At 31.8% G+C, this 18,769-nt stretch overlaps 1 protein-coding gene across 1 annotated transcript in view; it reads right to left on the bottom strand.

The window, feature by feature from the left end:
• Para (paralytic) overlaps positions 1-11,397 on the bottom strand; it is a 71,410-nt gene extending 60,013 nt beyond the window's left edge. The window contains 1 exon segment of the mRNA XM_064216856.1: positions 11,252-11,397. The gene's annotated coding sequence lies outside the window, so the exon portion shown is untranslated.
• Positions 11,398-18,769: the final 7,372 nt, after the last annotated feature.

The following is an 18,769-nucleotide window of genomic DNA, read 5'->3' as shown; positions in this document are numbered from 1 at the left end:
CCTATATACGAATATATCTAATTAGGTACAAGTCAAAAGAGATGATTAAGAAGGTTATTTAATAAGAATTATTAATAAAATATTATGCTAAATGTCTTGATAAACTACATGGAAAAGAAACAAAATATGTTAAGAATAAAATATAAAGATATAATTTTGTTACTTGGAAGCAATTCAAGACTCATTTTAACAAAGCCCCACGTCAAGAATGTCAATTGTCATCACGTTTTAAGAAATAAAAGCAACGCCGAAACGTAAACGATAAACCAGTGTTGCCAATAATATAAACATATTCGTTGAAATACCAGACACCATATCAAATCGAAATATAAAAATAGAATTGATTTCAGTTGAAAAAATGATGTGTGTTATGTTTTTGTTAGTTAGTTATGTTATTTCTCTTTACGTCCAATTACACGCTGTTGTTCTAAGAAGTTTACGTTTCGTATAAACTATCACTATTCAATCAAAATTGATGATGTATGTACCTCTAACAACATGTTAGACAGGTACTCGGAGAGGTTAACAATTATTGGTGTTTGATTAACTTTTTAATAATTTAATATATAGAATAATTCAGTATTTTATGTTAAAGCGGATTCTTTTATACGGTAACGGTTAAATTAAAATACTTTAATACTTAGTATTATATTGATTTTTTCGAAATATGCATTTAATATATACATCGGGTATAGCAAAACTAAAGCGATTGTGATGTTACAAAACATATTCGGATTATATATATATATATCAATATATATACCAATCAATGTATGTTTGTGTCATATGTTTCAAAACATCCGATCTAGTTCAAACTTTTAATAGTATTTGTGTTGTCGACATTTACCTAAAGATTGTGAAATATTCCATCAGTGTTACATGGAATGATAGTTTCCAAATTGTAAATTGATAAATGTTGATGAGTCATTGCAAAACATGTCGGGCAATAGCACATATAAAGTGATGTAACCACTAGAAAATTACAAAAGTTAAATAATTGGCCCCGGGTCGAATTATAACTTAAGCAAGGCCGAGCTTCATTATACAAAATGGTATGAAAAATAAAAATTCAAATGAAACATGCATTTGCGTGTTTAAAAAAAAAACTAAAACCAGTTCAAACAAGCAATGAAAACATAATGTTTCAAAGAATTCCAAAGGTTAATATATCACGCTAGGGCTGTGGGACTGGCGTAGCATCACGTTGTATCGATCGGGCCCTTATCTCAACTCATCCGACATCTCTAGATGTCGGTGTGCGGCACTTGATCGCCCATCAAAAGCGACAACTCAGGTCAGCTTAAGATGTAGGTGACGCTGACGTGATCTTGATTGGTGCCGAAGTTTTTAAAATTTTGTACCTTCAATTTCTCTTTTATTTAATTATATATATTTGCCTTTGATAAGTAGATAATTTGATATTATTTCTTGTGTAATATGCTTTCAGAAAACAGGGCAAATGATTTTAATAAGTTCCCGATCGATTGAAACGATGAAGAAAATACCAATACCTATTGGTATTTACTACCTTATAAAACTAAACTTATAAATTAAATTATTACCTTGATTCTGGATTTTTATATTTTGGATGTCAAGAATATGTAGTGTGAAAACCGGACGTAATGTAATGTTGGTGGTAAAAGATCACCTTTACCCATAGACAACTGGCATTTCAAGTAATATAAATAAACTACTCTTTACACCGTCAATATGCTAACAAACACGGGATCTAAGATGTTATGACACTTGAGCCTATAATAAGACTGGCGTGGGCCAGTAAAGCTTGAAGTAAAATAGCCGACGATTGAATGGTACCAACCCGAATGGGCTAACATACAGCTCAACCACCACGTCTAAGAAAATAATAATTTGGATAAATTTTAATGTTATTAAAATAACGTTAAGATGTAGTAAAAGTAAGTATTTTATTCATGTCGTAAATCAGAAAATTAAATTAATTCCTTTACTTATCATATTATAAGTGAAAGAAAAATAAATGTAAAAATACTGCTTGTGATAATATAATATATATATTATTTGTAAAACAAAGTATATTTAAATGAACAAACTGTACATTGTTAGTTATTTTTATTCGCGTACGTCGCGTCGTCCACGTAATGTCATGTTCTGTCTGGATTCCTCGCAAATAAGGTAAATCCTAGTTTAGACTAATTCAAATTATAATAATTGTGTCTACATTAAATGGGAATGAGACATTACTATCTTATAATAAATAAATAAATATTTATTATTTGCTAAATATGGCTTATATTATTTGCAGTTATTATGAGATATTATAACGAACTCGAAATATACACAAATTTAGTGTACTCGGGAACTCTCGTGCAGCATACAATTAAAGTTAGCACTGTGCCCACCAATCAACAAACAGTTAATCGAAAAGTTACAAGTGTACGGCAAATGGTGTTCCAGACGTAATGCGTAAAATAAATCTTTAGACATGGTCTTGTGTTCCGTTGAACGTCACAAATGTTAAGCGTAAAGACATTCTTGACGTTTAATGTATATTAAATTCTAGCTACTCCGCGCGTTAGACGCTACTGATCCGGTTCCATTCTCAATAAATTAATTTTGATTAAAATGGAAAATCTTGAGATCTTTAACAGTATGAAACTAGAGCATTCATACAAACAAAATCTTCAGCTTATAATTTCTCCTGACAGACTATCAACGCACACCCAAACCTACCTTAAAGTATTTTTTTTAATTCTATTATTTCTTAAATGAGAAAAGTAACTACTTGAACAATATCCTTACGAAATTAATGGTTCCAATTATTTATTTATCATATTTTGTAAAACAAAAAAGGCATATTTTTCGTATAAATTATAACACATTTTTTATTTTTCTTATTTAATAACCTACAGTCTATCCTACAGAGGTAGGATATACCTCTATACCTCTATAGGATAGAGGTATAATAATTCTGGCTAGAGAGACATAAATGTAATTAGTAATTTTTTATAAATTCTCATTTTATAAGTAATATAATAAATATTTTTGAATTTTTTTTTGTATGTTAGGTTTACATAGAGCAATTCAATGATTTCTAGAAGAATGGTAATTTTCGGGAATAAATTACCTATACATTACTGTACATATCGAACTAATGTTATACGAAATGCAATTTCATTGTTATAAAGCTAGTTTTAATACAGCAAAAAATAAAAATTAGTAGTTGATAGACAGTCTAAATAACCAAGTCAATTTTAGATAAACTTTACTAAGTCCGAATTGAGCCAAATGTAAAAAGTTTGAAAGATTACAACACGAGTTTATGGATGGGCATGTGACAGATTTTACTGCTATTTCTTGGTTTATTCTAGGTGCTCTCCTTCACCGCATGAGATAAATTATAAACATATCATTTTATGCACATTAAAACTCAGCGGTATTTGCCCTGGCTTAAACCCACAGTCACCGGTTAAAATTCACATATTCTAATTACTGGTGCACCTAAACTAAAAACAACAAAGATAACTAACAACATACATGTATACCGAGAGCAATATTGCTGTGGCTGAAACCGTCTATTGAAGGATATTATTAGACTAATGAGTAATTAACCATTCATAAACGGCTCGGTTGCCTACAATAATGTGGTAACTACACTTTACAGCTCATATTACTTTATTCAGCATATCCCACTTAGTTGTAACTATTTATTACTAGAAGCAAGGTTAGCAACTTATTATTCATTTCCCTTTGTATGTGTATAGTTTTTTATAACGATGCGAAAAAAGTAACTGGTTGAAATTATTCGTCTTTATATCAGAATGCCTACTGCGCATGGTCATTGCGTGAAACAAAACTCAGAAAAAAAAGATACATTAAAGTGCTCAATAAAAAAAATACACACAGAGCTCTTAGAATTGCTATAAAGCAGATAATGGCAAAGAGCTGAAAGAAAAACAAAAAACAAAGAACTTATACCACCAATAAACAGAGAAGAGAGAAGAACCGGTCAGCACTCTCGCTGCGGTTCTGTTACAAATGTTCTGCAGCTATATACTTTTTAATAAAAATGATTACTATGCTAGCTGAAAAAAAGACAAGGACTCAGAAACATCGAAATAAACAAAATGAATGGCGTTGTGAAATAAACTTATCCTCAAACAGGAAGGACTCATTTGGCCAGCAATGGGACATTACTGACTTTTACTTTACTTTTTAACTCTAAAGTGATTCGTATAGTACGTAGTAGGTATAATACTACAACCGATCTCTCTTCGAATACAAAACGGACACTGACGTAATTTTTTTGGCCTGAGTTGATTCTTATATTGGCAATTTATGTGGACAACGGTAAGCACTTACCATCAAGTAGCTCGTCTGCCTTTTAAGATGAAATAATTACAAAGAAAATAGTTTTAATTACTAGGTATATATTTTAATGACAAGTGATAATATAGATAACTCGCGGCCATGTGGGATTTTGTTTGTGGCAATCCATTTTCAAAATCGTCCATTGTGACATTTTAATATTTAGGTATTGTTAGTTTGTAATGTATATTACACACATCTGGTTAAATTATAGATATAAGATTTTTTAATTATTAGGATAACAGCGATAATCTAATGTACAAACTGTTAGACTGCAACGCAAAAGTCCCATCGACGACACGTACCTTTCGAACTTTTCGAAGTTATATCCGTGTTAAATAGTGATTTTTTCCTGACTTTATCGGTGAAAAAAGACACGCTGTAGTTGTCAAAGATATGTTCTACCTTTAACCCGAACTCGGTCATTGTGATGGAATACATATCTTCTACTTAGAAGAGCAGTACTGATATAACGTATAAACAGTACTGATATTTTTACTATTATTTAGTAGTAGTGGCCATCAATGCATAACGGACTGAAATAGCTGTTTTCATATTTGTAATATTACTAGAGATAACAACGATCATATAATATACATGTACAACCAAAATGACACTAAACAAAGAAGCTCAATAACATCAACATATCATGTACAATAATGAAATATTGCTTTTAAAATAAAAATGAAAGGATGACGAAATTAAACGGATGAAGTTATATCAGTCAGACTTATTGCTTTCACTTCATCAAGTTAAAGATCGTAATGGTAACATTAATTATTCCTTTTAATATTTTATTTACTAGCCACTCATTCAGACTTCTGAATTTAAATGACATTTGTTAAATATTTGTAAAAATATATAATCTATATATATAAAATAACAAGTCCTGACTGACTGATTCATCATCGCCGAGCGTAAACTATTAAAGTTAGGGCCTTGAATTTTGGTGAGTAGGATCGTTTTATTGAGTAGACACCCACTAAGAAAGGAATTTTGGAATTTTAAATTAGGAACATGAAAATTCATTTTTGAGATACTGATTAAAAATGTGTAGATACGTATTTAAGCGTTTCTGAATTTTTTACCCCTAAAGGGGTGAATTAAGGATTGAAAGTTTGTAGGGAATACCGTCATTTTTTTAATTTACAAACATGAAACTTTATTTTTGGGATACTGATTAAAAATAAGAAGATACGTATTTAAGCGTTTCTGGATATTCTAGCCCTAAAGGGTGAAATAGGGGTAGCCATTTCGTATATAGGTTAGTCTGGAAGTCCGCCATTACTGTATTTAGAAACATGAAACATTATTTTTGGGGTACTGATTAGAAATCAGTAGATATATATTTAAGCGTTTCTGCATATTCTACCCCTAAAGGGGTGAAATAGGGATTGAAATTTCGTATATAGGTTAGTCTTGAAGCCCGTCATTTTTATGTTAGGAGATTGGCGCGCCAATAATGTAACTGAGGAATTTAAGACCTCAAATATTATGCAACGGCGCCAGACTAATATTAAGGGTTCTCTATCGTAATGTCATAGGTTACAGTTATCACTGTACTAAAGGAGAAATAGTGTATATTCCACGAATATCTTTGATACCATCAGAATACCCCTTTAATTTCAAGAGAGTACAGTTCGCGCTTAAAATATGCTTCACCATGACAATTAATAAAGTACAAGGTCAAATTTCTAAAATGGCCGGAATAGATATATGAGAAGACTGTTTTGCGTATGGACAGCTCTAAATAACCTGTTCGAGAGTGAGCTCTGTAAGCAGTCTGGTTTACCTAGCCCACGAAAGTCGAACCAAAACTGAAGTCTTAAATCAACGTAATATTTTATATTATTCTATAATAGAATCAATTTCCACGCGAGCAAAACCGCGGGCAACAGCTAGTATATTTATATTTTTAAAACAACCAGTATAGAGTCAAACGATCTCAACACACTTGTACTTTGTTAATACAACTTCCCGCACGCCCCACATTTTTTTACTCATGCGGTTATTCAAATACCACGTAATACCTCTAGAGCTGCCGATTCAAATTTAAAAATGTAAACGGCGATTTTATAGAAAATAAGCGACTAAAATATATTTGTTATTTAATTGAATAAGGACTAAACCCGTGACAAAGAAATTGAAATAAAGAATTCAATATCTTTAAATTTTCCCTATTTTTGAACAATTACATATTTTTTAAATGAAGATAAACATGTGTATTTACTTTTGCTGACTTTAAATATCAATAATATATAAAAATTAATTAAACCTTGCATATCCTTATCACAAAGCCTATATCTTCCGAAAATTTAATTTACGTTAAAGTTAATTTACTATGAAATGTACTTATATAATTAACGCGATAGTAACTCTGTCTGCGAGTCTGTCGGTTTATTTGTTACTCTTTCACGGCCAAACCGCCGAACCGAATTTGATAAAATTTAGTATAAAGCTAGTTTGAACTCCAAGGAACGCTACTTTTTTATGCCTAGCAGCTGACGAGCATCCCTAAAACATGAGCGAAGCCGCGGTCGACAACTTGTATAAGCGGCGAAATATCTAGTTATATAATGTAGTTCGTAGTTTAATTGTAGTAGTACAGTTATTTAACTCGAAATGCGTCGCAAGTAAATCAGGTCCTTCACGAAAAAGTCATCGGTTTTCAATCGACTACTTGGCTCTCTTGGTCAAGTGATATAACTTTTCAGCCCTCGCCTTATAGGTCAAGAGTTTTAAATATTATAATTATACATATTTAGGTGAAAATTACTCAGTCAGTAAAATTGGTATTTATTTCAATCAATAATTGTCTGCTATTTGAGTATTCGATTAAAGATTTTTATTCTTTTTAGAATTTAAAATTACATTTAACAATATACATATCCTTCAAAGTATAGGATTAAGACTTCGAATTTTTATCACTTTTATTTTTATTAAGTATATATTATCGGAAGTTTTTATATATGTTTACAAATAATGTATATACATAATATTGTTGAAAATATATTGTGAATCAATATCAGTCTTCCTCCTGAACAACCTGAATTAAAAATACAACGGACGCTTCTTTTTAGAGACGAAAACGAATACAGATTATATATTTATAATAACATCTAATTGTAATTATGTGTGATGATATGATAATGATGGAAATTATAAAAATAACTAAAATACAATATAGACATCAGTATTTGTGTAAACATTTTTAAGTAGCATTTTAAGTGTGGGTTGCGTAATTTAAAAATTCGATTAAAATTTCGGTTACGTTGACCTAAAAATGTATTATTAACCCTACGAAGATCACTTTTTTTTATTTCTAGTACGTTTTTTAAATAAAAATAAAGACAAGCATGGGCGATCCTTACAAATTCCGCAATATTATTGCAATTTGTTAAAATGGGCAATAAATTGATTTAAAATATTATTGTTAATGACGGGATGAATAAAGATTATATGGAAATATGAAACATAGGCTTATACATTAAATTATACACTAGTACTGTTTCCATTTCTAATTTGATAATTTGTTGCATAAACATATTTTAACAAAATCGAAAATGCATCTTTTTCCAATATTAGATAAAAATTTAAGCTATAAATGCGGAGTGATATATATCACAATAATTTGCTTACCCTCATTCCATTTATTAGTTCGATGTATGAAAAATAATTTGGCAGACTTTTACGACCGACCACCTGGCACCAACCCTTCTTGAGAATACTGCTTGGGGCTACTCTGCTGGAACCTCTCGACAAGAAGCGACCGTGTCATAATTATATTAATGAAGATCACCAAATAACTCTTAGAATGATTTACTATTGAGAATTGTAGTTAGTTAATAAGCTGCGTCTAATGGCTAGACTTTGTGGGTGTAAAGTAATATGGTATTTCATTCATAAACCTAGTTATTTACCGTCAGTTTACGCAGATACATTATGGATTAAAACATACACATACAAATATATTAAGTAGACCACGCTCTAAATCATATGTAGTCACACATATTATCTAAGCCTAAACTAAGTCTAAACGATAACTTTTAAATACAGGAAACTTCAAAACATAATATACTATTCATTTTGAGGAGGATAAATACTGTGTGACAAATAAATATTTTAGTTATATAATCGTTTATATTTTTTCTCATTTATGGGAACATTTTTAAAAAACGCATACATTTCTTAAATAGAAAACATATTTAACTTATTTCTGACACTGAATCACGATTATGATTGTAAGTATATAAGCTAGAAATAAAGTAACAGTTCTTTTAAGATAAAGAAAAGTTAGCGTTATCCGATTTTTAACCATTGCTAAAAAAGTGATTGTGAATGTAATCAAACTTACTTACGACAATTTTTTCGAGAGTATGTTTTTATTTGTATTTATATATTTAATTTAAACAATACATACATTTACATACATTTTGTCTGCCAAACTATTCATTTTAATTTAGATTTTTTCTGTACTATAAATTTTGTTAAGACTTTTTTTTTACTTTTTTTTAGTAAATTTGAGATGTATAAAGCATTATTGAACATGACAATGTAATTAAAAAAATGCAGGCAAATACTTATGATATAAATAATTATCAGAGCTATTCGAACTTTTGAAATTACCCCCTTCAACTTTATCTGTGACAACAATATCTGGAAATGAGGCGGGTCGATGTAATATGTGTAACACGTGTGTTTAGTGAGACACGAGCCTCTTTCAACGTCCAATCGGGCCCATCAATGACGGGCCCGACGAAGTCTAACTTAACAACCTAACTTTTTACAAAAACGTTTTGAGACACGTATTTTATGTGTCTCATCCTTTATTGAGTCAAAAACTGGTAACGAAAGTTTTATTCGCTGGTTCTGGTTTTGATCTGTGTTAAGAAATTATAATTGTAGATGGACTAATTTAATGACAACACTATTGAAGTTGTTATTACATATTAAATAAAACAAATTAACTTAAACTTATTTTGAAATTGAGATGCAATTTTTTTATATATAATCAGAATAATGATCATACGTTTGATCTTTTTCTAAATAAAAATATAAGTATTAAAAAATTATACGGTTATTTATATACTACTAGTCTAATACTAGTCCCGTTCCGGCTTCGCACGTGTCTAATTGATTAATAAAAGGAATCGCGCTTAGTAAGAAAATATATAATTAATTTATTTTGTAACGGTTATATATTTATTGATTTATATAATAGTTGTATGTTATAAATGAAAAAAGGAATATTATAAAAATTCTGAGTCGTAATTTTATTGTGGAACAAATCAAATATCGTAGAACTGTATCAAAATCCGTTGAGTTAGATCCGTTGGTTTAGAAGAAGTAGCCGAATCTCCGCTATCTACATACATTGACAGAAAACGACTTTTTACTATTTATAGAATTATTTATTCGGAAGTGTGGTCTAAGCCTCATCAGTAAAATTTAATAAGAGTCGTAAAATACACACAAAATTACATTATAAATATGTGACTATTCATAATTGTAATCATTTATTTGAATGTAATGTAATTGTAGTATGTATTTTTACAGATTGTCATGGTATAATATATGTATATAATACATTTGGCCCATTATAGGTAATACTATATTACCCATTGTATATAAGTATTACGATAAAAGTCCTTACCACCAAGTATTTTACCAAACATAAATGTTTCAATTGCTGTATCTACATAAAAATGGAAACATCGTAAGAATGCATTTATCAGCAATTAAGGTATGATCTATTAAAGTCATCTTTGATTCATAATTAAAATAACGAATATAAAAAATCATGAACTTACAGGCTTAAATGATTCTGATATAATTACACGATGTCGTAAGGTTGAATAATAGCATGCCATTAAATGAAACAAACCCAGCGATTGCTTTGCGACATACCTGCGCAATAGCCTTTTGTATTATGAGCTAAAATAAAAAGTTTTTAAGCAAAAATAAATTAATTACTTGTCACCATCTGGGAATCTTGCTAATTGTTGTAATAGTTCAATATATATTGAAGTATACAAAAAAATATTACATGGTACTGAGCCGCTACGAACTTGCTACGAGTACTACGAAAAAGTTAAGTAACTGATTGTTCATCAATACCTACAAGATCATTAATGAAATAGCCTAATGTAAACTAAATTACTTGTTAAGTTTAGTATTAACTCATTCATTTACCGTTGAAACTTTCAATTATGTAATTGACACTAGACTTATCTTATCATAACCCTAGCTTTTATGTAACTATAAAAATAAGTCACCTTGGAATAATATTGACCTCTTTCATCGTAGTAGACATTTTTGTGTGAACAAAGTGACTTAGAACCTGAGGGTTCGTTACAACAGCTACAGTATTATATTTTGACTATAAGCATATATGGTCTAGTGTTTTTTTTGAGCAGTAATCGTTTATTATATAAATATAAAGACTACATGCTATAAAGACAAAATTTGTAAAATATATAGAATCTTACCTGAAATAGTTGAATAAAAGTAAAGAGCTAATATAAGTAATAATGCAAATATGACAATAGGAATCGATAACATAAAACATAATAGTGTCGAGAAGAGCGTGCGAGGCGGACGGCGATGACGGCGGCGGCAGCGGCGCGGAGCAGTGCCGCAGCCAGCGCGGCGTCCTTGCCGCGGGTAATACGCTCGAGTCACGCGAGCGGGGTCGATAGCGGCCACCGGCCAGCCTCCGCGTCAATTATTCAGCACGCGACGCCACCACCGCCACCGCCACCACCGTCACCACGCGCCCGAACAAAGAAGAGCGCGCACTGCGACACCTACCGGCCCACCGTCGGCCCGCCGCTCCGTCTCCTCCAAATATAAAGCCAGAAGCGTTGAAAGCCAAAACGAAGCACACTTATTGTGTATCACTCCAAACCTTATCCTTTCAGGCGATCGTTGATGGGTCGCGGGATCGCGCGCGATGGTCGCGCGTTACGTAAAGGGCGCGACGTTGCGCGTGTTTGCGCGTGTGACGCGCTCGCGGCGGGCGCTCGGAGCGGGATCGCGCGCGGAGTGCCGTCGCACGGTTATGCAACGCGCCGCCACCGTCGCCCGGACGGGAAAATCGAACGCGAGGGACGCGGGAGCGTGCGCGCGCAACCGCATCGATACCCTCCACCCGTAGACCTATGAATACGAGGACGTGCCGTAGGTAGGCGACCTCGCTCACCGCGGTTCTGCGAATCCGTATCGGTCGCTGCGATCGTCACATACAACCGACTCCACAGTTGAAAGAAGATTGAGGAACGATGTACGCTAGCTCCGTCTCCCTCTATCCGCAAAAGCGGTAGTTTTCGGAACGATACTAAAAGTTCCTAGGTGCATGGCGCCCGCCCGCCCGATGGCGCCTACCGCACCGCAACGCCCGTCCTCGCATACCGACCACTACCCGCAATTGACATTACAGTATAGACGCTGAAGGTTCAGGGAAAGCTCATCTTAGCATGAAGTAAAAAAAGTCTATAGAACGAAGGTTACTGTTCAACGCGGAGACTTTTTATCTCTAAAGCCTTTATATAAATCAAGGCCTAACTCGACATCTTAACTTTTTACGTAACCTTTTATATTTAAAATGATTGCACTAGTTTAACTTTTACCTTTTTTTTATTTTGATGAAATTAAAATTAAACGAATATTGTCTAATTATATTTACTTTTACTAATAATCGGTTACTATTTTTGTTTTTGGCTCAAAACTTTGTAAAACCTTTAGGAAACTTTAAAGTCATTCCAATTTAAGTTATAATAAATAATGAAAAAATATATCGAGCGCGATTTTAAAAGGTATTTAGAAGTATATCGTTATAAAAAAGAGTTACATGTAGGTAATTAAATTCAAGGTTAATTTATGTGTAATTATTGTATTTCATATTGTGTTCATAGTTGATCTTAATTGACCATAATTGACTGATATTTGACTCTATTAATATAATTCATCTGCACATGTGTGTGACACTGAATCGATTTTGAGGATATTTCTTTGAGTGTGTTTGAGTGAAATAAACCAATCCAATATAGACGGGTTCCAGGCTCAGATTATAAAGTAAGAAATATTAACCATTCCTTACATCGCCAATGCGACCCCAACTTGGGAACTAAAATGTTATGTCCCTTGTGCCTGTAGTTACACTGGCTCACTTACCCTTCAAACCGGAACACAACAATACTGAGTAGTGTTGTTTGGCGGTAGAATATCTGATGAGTGGGTGGTACCAATCCAGACTGGCTTGCACAAAGCCCTACCACCAATTGATAGTCGATTATGATTTTTTATTCGCTGTTGTTGCTTCACAATAATGTCCCGCGAACACCGTTTGCCTTTTTTGAATATATAATATGTATAATAAGGACTTATTTTTTACAAAAATAAAATGGGCAACATTCAAAAAATGAGAAAGGAATCAGCAAATTTTTTTTGAATATAAGCCTTTAGATAGGCCGAGAGTCACATGCCGTGACTCTGGGCCGTGGATGCACGGCCCAGAGTCACGGCATGTGCACGTGCATGGGAGCCTTGCGTGTCATATTTTTGCCAATTTTGCCGAAGAGGGCCATTGCAGTTTTAGTAACTAGGAATCCAATAGAATCCGGTTCCCCCATTCATGTTAAACCTTCAGTCCTCAAATAACAGCTTTCAGTTAATGGTCAATGAAAGGTCTATATATATTTGATGACAATAATAAGGAAGTTTTATGTTCGATCCTTCAATCATCAATAACCTAAGCTAACCTTTTAAAATATAACAATATGAAATGAGATGTCGTTGAAATTATGTTATAGATGCAGTTGATACACTTATTAGAAGCAATACCTAGACATATCACAAATTTCGTTGTTTATGAATTATTACGTTAGTGTCCTATTAACAGTAGCTTGTTTTACATAATATGGACGTTTGTTAAACGCTAAAAGTTGGCGACCTAATTATTAATTAATTAGACAACTGAATAAAAACTACCATAAAATCCCACATCTATTTTAATAGCGAAGGGGTTAGACACCTTACATTAAAAAAGGGTGTAGAGTAGAGATCTTATAAGATCACATATAATTCACACGATATTTTACAAAAATAATTTGACTATTTAGCACTCCATTAATGAATTAACTACATATATTAATACTGTCCAAGATGCCTTTGAAATAAAACATTTTAACCAAGCATTCAAACTTTTTATACAAATTTAAATTGAAACCTATAATTTGATTCGTTAACTTCATAACAGCATAGTATCATAGCCTTAGGTGTATGTGTGTATACTGGAAAGGACCACACAATTTAATTTTTTTGAACAAAAACGATAAAAGTTATTAAAATATAGCTTTATTTGGTTTATTGACAAATTGATTTTTACAATTAAAAAAAGTAGTGGAACAGGTTTTTTTCTTTTGATAAAGTGCATTGCCTCCACGTGCCCTAATTACAGACTCTATTCGGTTCCGCATGGATCTGATTAAGGCTAATAAACGGTATTCATATTTTATTAATATTGTTCCATTCTTGTGAAACTGTTGTTCTCAGTGCTGCCACTGTTGTAGGCACAGGATTTTACACAATTACAGCATTATTTTTAAACTGTCCCAAACATGCTCCTAGGTGATAAACTCGAGATAGTATTGTTTGCTGATGATACTTCTTTAATTTTTAAAATAAAAAGACGTCTTTCAATATATGACGATGTGAACAATACTCTCTCTGAAATAGTAAATTGGTTTAGTGTTAATAATTTAATGTTAAATGGTAAAAAGACTAAATGTATTAAATTCACTACTCCCAATGTAAGATGTGTCAAAACGAGTGTACGCTAAAACGGGGAAGCATTAGATGTTTTAGAATCAACAGAGTTCCTTGGTATGACAATAGACTCTTAGCTCCAATGGGGCCCCCATATAAATAAGTTGGCGAATAGACTCAGCTCTGCAGCCTATGCGGTAAAAAAAATTAGACTTTTGACTGATGTGGATACGGCTCGCCTTGTGTACTTCAGTTATTTCCACAGTATAATGTCGTATGGCATCCTACTCTGGGGTAATGCAGCTGACATTAATACTATTTTTGTACTGCAGAAGAGGGCTATTCGTGCAATTTATAACCTGGGCCCAAAAGATTCGTTAAGAGATAAATTTAAAGAAATTAAAATAATGACTGTCGCTTCTCAATTTGTTTTTGATAATGTTATGTATGTACGCAAAAACATAAACGATTTTCCCAGAAATTGTGACGTACATTCTATTAACACTAGGAACAAGAATAAACTTGTTACTCCAAGTACCCGATTACACAGGGTTAGTAACTCTTTTTTGGGGCAATGTATACGTTTTTACAACAGGATCCCAGAAAACGTTCAAAATTATTCAATTATAAAATTCAAAAGAATCGTTAAAGAGCGTTTGTGTGCTAAAGGATATTACAACACTAATGACTTTTTAGTTGACTGCACACCTTGGGAATGAAATGATCGCCTCCAGGCTGTTTCAAATAACTAAAATATAATTATTATTGTACATGCAAAATGGAAAAAAAAAAAAATATCCCGCTGAGTTTCTTTCGCCGGTTCTTCTCAGGTCCGAGGTGCTAAATTCCGAACCGGTGGTAGATTTTTGACAATCAATAAGCAAGTGTAAACACTTCTATATTGAATAAAGATTTTTGATTTGATTTGATTTGGATTAAGATGAGGAAAATTATATGTAGACCTATAACAGTTAAAAAAGTTAATTGTTTAAAGGACATTGTGAGGTCTACAAAACCTTACTAAGAATTAACAACACAGGATCCAGATAAACTTTATACCGTATCCTTTAAATTAGTATTAAATTAATTTGAAATAAGTTTAAAATTAAAAATTATTGTAGAAATGTAAAATTGAAGTTTAGCGATTGGGCAACTATTGGCATTTATGAGAGTAGTAATCAATGTAAATTATATAATGAGAGCAGTGGAATCAGGACTGCCTTTGTTACACGATAATCGAAAACTTTTAAATTCGTTTCTATTTATGCTAAATCTATTTTATTTATTTATTTAAAGATATAAAATCATTCAGATTATAAATTCAAGGCTACTTGGGATGTAATTAAGAGTGTTTGCTGTAAACCTACAAATATTTTATTATCTATGGAATTAACCTTTGGAAATTGATTTGTACTTTTGGATTTGGAAGTGGCAAATGCTTTTGAAACTTATTTCGATAAAATACCCACCGAAATATCTTTCCATTTAAAGTTATCTACTTTAGAAGCCAATAAATTAGTAACAAATTATTTTTACAACTGTAGCATTGAATGTTCATTATAACGAGCTACTGCATTAGATATTATAAAGGTGTTTAAAAGTGTAAACGTTAAAAGAATTAATGACCTACGGGTCTTTCCGTCCACCTAATCAATAATATTATTTATGATATCGCTCCGTATATTATAGGCCTTTTTCCATACATCAGTCGAAATATTTTTGAAAAATTGTTAAAAAAACTTCTGATTCACTTTGGTATAAACACAATTTTTCAGTGAACAATTCGGTTTTACTAGGGGGTCGCTCCACAACTGATGCTGGAATGGCACTACTAAGGCATATAGACGATGCATGGGAAAAATCTTAGAATGCGATTGGCGTGTTCTGTTATTTATCCAAAGCATTTTATTGTGTAGAGCACGAAATGCTTTCGTAAAGGACGTGATCTCATTGCCTAATCAAAATACACCTGATGATCATCAGGTGTATTTTAATGGAATAAATTCTTCTGGATCTGAACTAAAATTTTACGCTTCCACAAGGATTTTGATCATTTTTTTTACTAAATGCTAAAAAGACAAAATGCTTCCTATTTGCCTTATCTAATACGAGAAATGGGAAATTTCAAATTAACTTTAAACAATAGTGATCTAAATGTAACCGACACTACAGTGTTTCTGTCCCTGACTGAGAGACTCAGCTCCGCAGTATACGCGATTAGAAAAGTTAAATAACTAACTGATGCTTATACTGCTCAATTAGTATACTACAGTATAGTATAAAGGTTACTTCCATAATATTATGTCTTATGGTATTTTGCTTTGGGGTAACGCTGCGGTTATTGAGACTGTTTTCATACTGTAAAATAGAGCTGTACGGACTATTTACAACCTTGGAGCCCGAGACTCCCTTCGGGATTTTTTTATAAAGTGGGTATACTTACAGTTGCTTCTCAATATGTTTACAACAATATTATGTATATTCACAATAATATAGATCTTTTCGAAAGGTAACACAATCATTGTATAGACACGCGGACGTGAGGTAAACTAACAAAACCTAGTTACCGACTTCGCAAAGTTAATATATCCTTCTTGGGGCGCGGTATTTATTTCTATAATAAGATACCTCAGCCATTTTTAACTAAGCCTTTCTAAAATTTGAAGATCATGCCAAAAAATCATTGATAAAGAAAGCATATTACTTAATACAAGATTATATTAAAGATAAAAAAGCGTGGACTTAATATTTATGATTTCTAGACAGGATATATAAAAATGTAATTGTATTTTACTCTGTAATTAAAATGGTAGATAGTACTGAGTTTCTTGTCGGTTCTTCTCGGTAACATCTACTTTCCGAACCGATCTAGAAACGTCTTGTTTTTTTTTTAATGATTAATGGACACTCTAGATTTTTATTTATTTTAATCTAAAAAGTTTGCATAATTATCAAAAATACTAATTCGAAAGTAATCCTGAACTTCGATGAAGTTTATGGGTTCGTCAATGGAAGCCTAAGTTTGAAAGTTGAACTATCAATAGAACGGAATTTGAAAGTTGTCACTGTATTCTTCCGTGCCTCAAAAGCACTTAAAGCATTGGTATGTATGTTTGAAGTCTTTCCGAACACGTCGGAATGACGTCCCATCGGATTATAAGAGGTAAAAGAAAATGCACCTGCGTTTACGTACGTACTTATGTATACTCTATTCCAATGGGAATAGGAAAGAAGGTAAATAAACAACTTTGAACTTGAATTGACATGACATTTTAGTTACACTAGTGAGGAGAAAATTATTGATTGAATTGTTTAAATAAATTTTATATAAATTGCAGGAAAGGTACATATTAAAATTTTTAGATAGCACCATTTTTAGGCTTAAAAAAAAATTAGGTCGTTAGTTTTGATGTGGATCGTGGTATTTCGCAAATAGCCTTAATAACTTATAAAGAGGTAGTTATTTTCAGTGATAAGTCAAAGAAACACACTCACAATTTCATTTATATGAATAGATTTTTATTCCCTCATTAATAAAATGAAACATTATATGTTTCAATAATGAAGTGGCAATTTCAAGACATATGACTTATTGTATAATACTAAGGTTTTGAATAAATAAAATTTTATATACCTTTCAAAGAAACTCTTACTTTATCTTATATCTAAAACGACTTTGACCTTGAAATACATTTCTTAGCATTAAATTTTTTGAAAAAAAAACAAAATGTAATTAAAAATAACATCTTATCTTAATCTTCCGAAACCGAAAAAGTAATGTTCAATCAGCGTAGCCCGTGTTGATGGTTAATCAAGTCAGTAGGCAAAAGCAAAATGTCGGAAATACTAAATCGGTTACAAAAAGCCAGGTCGTAAGATAAAAACTTTTGATAATTCCGAATTGTATTATTTTCAAAACTATAAATTAAGTGTTGCTTTGCATAAAACTGATCTATATTTTAAGATTTTTTATTTCTTTAAAATGAATTAATTCTTTCAAATTGTTGTCTATATAAAATAATAACATTTTTATCGAACATTATCTAACTTTCTATATTATATTATAATCCATATTATAACCTATTAAATAAATATATATTTAAAAAAAAAATCTAAACTGTATGTTAAAACTAAAATAATATATTTTTTATCTATATAAATTTATTCATTCTCCATTCGTTTAGCGAACATGCTCAGTGAGGCCTCCATTTTAATAGTTCGTTCATCGAACAATGGCGTTTTGAATGTCGGCAAAAATGTATTCGTTACTTTGGAAGTCAAATTTAAGTAGATTTACGTAGTTAAGTGAAATATTGTTATATTAAAAGTGAAGATATATTAATCAAGAACTGTTTGTAGTAAATCATAAAGCGGTATTATCAACAAAACACTTGTGATATTGAAAAGTACGGTTTGTTTTGGTTCTTTCCTATTCCCATTGGAATAGATTATACCTACTTTAATATTTCCTGCGCAGTTGGCTAGTCTCAATTGAGAATGACCGGTATAACCGCAGTCGGTAGAAGTACAATAGCTATACTAACTATCTCTATCCAAAACTGTATATGGTTTTATTTTAATTTTTGCAAATATTAATTACTATATATGACCGGTAGATAATAAAACATTAATATTTAAGTTTTCAAATGTAACGTAATGT

Source organism: Vanessa tameamea, chromosome 14, assembly GCF_037043105.1.
Source record: "Vanessa tameamea isolate UH-Manoa-2023 chromosome 14, ilVanTame1 primary haplotype, whole genome shotgun sequence".
NCBI classification, from domain to species: domain Eukaryota; kingdom Metazoa; phylum Arthropoda; class Insecta; order Lepidoptera; family Nymphalidae; genus Vanessa; species Vanessa tameamea.
This window is presented reverse-complemented; position numbering and strand designations above follow the sequence as displayed.